Source organism: Pongo pygmaeus, chromosome 1 (assembly GCF_028885625.2).
Source record: "Pongo pygmaeus isolate AG05252 chromosome 1, NHGRI_mPonPyg2-v2.0_pri, whole genome shotgun sequence".
Taxonomy (NCBI): Eukaryota; Metazoa; Chordata; class Mammalia; order Primates; family Hominidae; genus Pongo; species Pongo pygmaeus.
Genome location: NC_072373.2, coordinates 130,241,054 through 130,244,853, shown reverse-complemented (window position 1 = coordinate 130,244,853; position 3,800 = coordinate 130,241,054). Strand labels below are relative to the sequence as shown.

The window sequence follows — 3,800 nt, the reverse complement described above, 5'->3', positions numbered from 1 at the left end:
CATTCCTCATTTATTCCATCTCTCTTGCACTTTTGGCACTAGAAATGAACTCCTCTTTCCCTTTTGTCAAATCCTTTGTCATCCTTCAAAAGGTCATAAAAAGATTCGGAGGTTGGAGGTCATCAAACTCATTGACAAAAGATGGAAAAACATGGCCCAGTGGAGGAAAGTATGGAGAAGTTTTGTTTTGCTTTAAGAGACAGGGTCTCACTCTGTCACCCAGGCTGGAGTGTACAGCATGACCATAGCTCACTACAGCCTCAAACTCCTGAGCTCGAGGGATCCTGCCACTTCAGCCTCCTGAGTAGCTGGGACTACAGGCATGCAGGCATGTGCCACTGTTAACAGATGGAAGGTCTTGCCTGTGAGTTGTCTTGTCCAGGTTCTTGGCGTGTTGAACAAAGAATTGAATAAAGTGCACACAGCAACAAAAGAAGCAATGAAGATGAACAAAATAACAAAAGAATGGAGTAACAATGGCACAGATTTATCAAAGAAGCAACAGTACAATTCACAGAGTGGGAGCAGTCTCGAGCAAGCAGCTCAAGAGCACCCCCACCTCCGGTTGCAATGGTCCCCAGGGTTTTTATAAAGCCCTTGCTGCCCTTTAGAAGCCTCCCATTAGATACACTCCATGAAGGACTGGCCTGTGACCAACCAGAGGCTGAAGTGGAGACTTGGCCTGCAGTCAATCAGAAGCTCAAGTGGAAACTTCTGTCCTGTTATCACAGGAGTGCTGATGTTGCCTGTATGCTGCGTAATCTTGCCTAGAACTCTCTGCACCTGCTGTTCCTTTGCTTATGCCTTAACCCTTGGTTACCCTAATTCCCTATTCTCCTGCCTCACCCCCATGCCCAATTGATTTATTTTTATTTTTTTAGAGACAGGGTCCTGCTATGTTTCCCAGGCTGGTCTGGAACTCCTGGCCTCAAGTAATTCTCCTGCCTCAGCCTCTCAAAGCACTGGGATTACAGGCGTTGAGCCACCGCACCCAGCCAAGAAGATTTTATGAATCCCTATAGCTTACTCCATCTACCTAACCACCTCAACACATATACACGCTCCACCTTCTCTCAGCAAATTAGATGAAATTAATGTTAGGCAGGGGTCCACTCCTTCAACTATCTACCTCCACCGCTACAAGTTATTTATATCTACATCTAGTTTGTAAGAAAAAGATGTCCCCACTGCAGTTTGAGACCAAATTTTGCATCTATTTTCTTGCTATGATGACATAGTTGTTCCATCTACCTCTTCTATCTATCCTTGGGGAACCTCAGCACCAATCAAACTAAACTGCTTTCAGTTCCCCAAATGTGCAAGCTGTATCATGCATTGGCACCTTTGTTCACACCGCTCCCCTTCCTTCAATGACACTCTCCAAACCCCCATATTGAATGCTGCTGAACCCATGAGTCAGGATCCAATTCAAAAATCATCTTCTCTATAAAATCTTCCATGAAACTTGCAGTAGGATCAGCCATTCCTCCCTTGTTTCCCACCACATTCTGTGTACTCTCCATCCTGTCATCTATGACTTTTTCCTGCACTTAGTGTTTTACATGTCTCCTCCCATTGTTCTTCATATTTTTTAATTTTTTAAAAAAATTAATAGAGACAGGGTCTCACTATGTTGCCCAGGCTGGTCTCGAACTCCTGACTCAAGTGATCCTCCCATCTTGGCCTCCCAAAGTGCTAGTATTACAGATGTGAGCCACCATGACCAGCCCCATTATTTTTTAAAATGCAGAACGTTTTTATATTGCCTTTATTTGCTTTTGTATTGATAGCAGTGTCTAGCACATAGTAGGCATTTAAATGCCTGTTGCATCAATGAATGATAACACAGAAGAATATCCTTTACCAAAACAATACATATATGATTTTTAAAAAGAGATAGAAGAATAGCACTTGACCTGTATGAACTTTACATTTTCCACAACCATCCCTCCAGTCCCAAGGTTTGGGAGCATAATAAGCAGCACTTGAGGTGGGGCCCAGTGGCTCATGCCTGTAATCTCAGCACTTTGGGAGACTGAGGAGGGGAACCCCTTGAGGTCAGAGATTTGAGATCAGCCTAGACAACATAGCAAGACCCTGACTTTGTCTCTACAAAAAAAATAAAACAAATTAGCCAGCGTGGTGGTGCATGCCTGTAGTCCTAACATGGGAGAGGGATCAATTGAAACCAAAAGTTTGAGGTTGCAGTGAGCTACAATCGCCACTATACTCCAGCCTGGTTGACAGAGCGAGATCCTATCTCGAAAAAAGCAGTTGAGGGATAAAAAGAAGTAGAAATAAAAGAAACTGATATTGTGGGAATTAGACAAGCCAGTCACACAGGTGACATGAATGACATGTTCCTAATAAAAGTAACAAAAGCGGCATAAGACTATGACATTGTGCCTGGCCACATCCACACATATGACTCATATAAGATGGGGATGAAATGCTTCCTCAGGAGACTAAAAATTCAGACTTGCTATTTTACTTTGCCTTGTTTTACCTTGAAAAACAATCAAGATCTAATGATCTGATTTTTCTATTTCTTGGCAAATCTAGTTTGGCTTTTTTTTTTTTTTTTTTGAGACAGGGTCTCTCACTCTGTTTCCAGGCTGGAGTGCAGTGGTGCAATCACAGCTCACTTGCAGCCTCCATCTCCTAGGCTTAAGCGATCCTCCCACCTCAGCCACCCAAGTAGCTGGGACTTAGGCGCACACCACCATGCCCGACTAATTTTTTATTATTATTATTTGTAGAAATGAGGTCTTGCTATGTTGCCCAGGCTGGTCCTGAACTCCTGGGCTCAAGCAATCCACCTGCCTCAGCCTCCCAAAGTGCTAGGATTATAGGTGTGAGCCACTGCATTCAGCCTAAATCTAGTTTGGCTTCTAGCATACTAAAAATCAGAGTTTTTTTCATATTCCAATCCTGGCCTGGTTTTGTTTCTCCTTCTTTCACCACTCACCTGACACTCTCACTCCAGTCTCTTCCCTGTCATCAGCCAACAGCAGGGTTGAGTACTGATCACACCAGTTATCTAGGTGCTTAGGAAAGCTGTTTGGTAACCAAACACTTTCAGCTGCCTTCTCTAGGTCTAAACAGCTAACAGACTGTTTTTTGCTGTCCCCAAAGGGCCAAGTTTGCTCTTCTCTGGCCTATAACAAGGTATTTTAAGATGCTGGCAATAATTCTCTAAAAACAGAGCATTGGATAAATTCTTGATTTGAATTACTGATAATTTTACTCCCCCAAGGGCAAGGGAAGCAACAACCAGTGCTATTTCTTTTAACCCTGATCAACATGAAATTTGGTGAATATAGAGACAGAAAACTTGAGAAAAATAGACCATGTTTTTCTCAAGACCACGTTATGTTAAAATTTTTAGCCAAGGAAGAGGCCACATTTCTTCTTTTGTTTGTTCAGTCTCGATAGACTGTCAAATTTGAAAATTGCCAATGCCGACTCTATTTTTAGTCGTCATGGAGGGATATTGGGAAAAGTTTTCAATTAGCAATAATCACACTTTTGATAAATCTCACTGGCTATGATACTATGATACTGCCCCTGCACAAAACTAGAGATCACATTTATTACATTTATTTTTCTTTTCTTTTCTTTCTTTCTTTCTTTTTTTAAACAGATAAACCATTTTATTCTAAGAGAATATTTCTGTGGTTTCTGCAAGGGGAAAACCCAAAAGTGGTTGAAAACCACAAAAGAACCGAAAGAATGATTTTGATATTTCTGTTTTTGTTTCCTTGATGTTGATGTTTTCTTCTCCTCGGGGAAAAAAAGTA

The 3,800-nt window shown here is 41.9% G+C and overlaps 1 non-coding gene across 1 annotated transcript; it reads right to left on the bottom strand.

The window, feature by feature from the left end:
• Positions 1-3,433: 3,433 nt before the first annotated feature.
• LOC129022894 (U4 spliceosomal RNA) lies at positions 3,434-3,579 on the bottom strand. The gene has a single exon (XR_008496591.1). It is a non-coding gene; the product is annotated as a U4 spliceosomal RNA (small nuclear RNA).
• Positions 3,580-3,800: the final 221 nt, after the last annotated feature.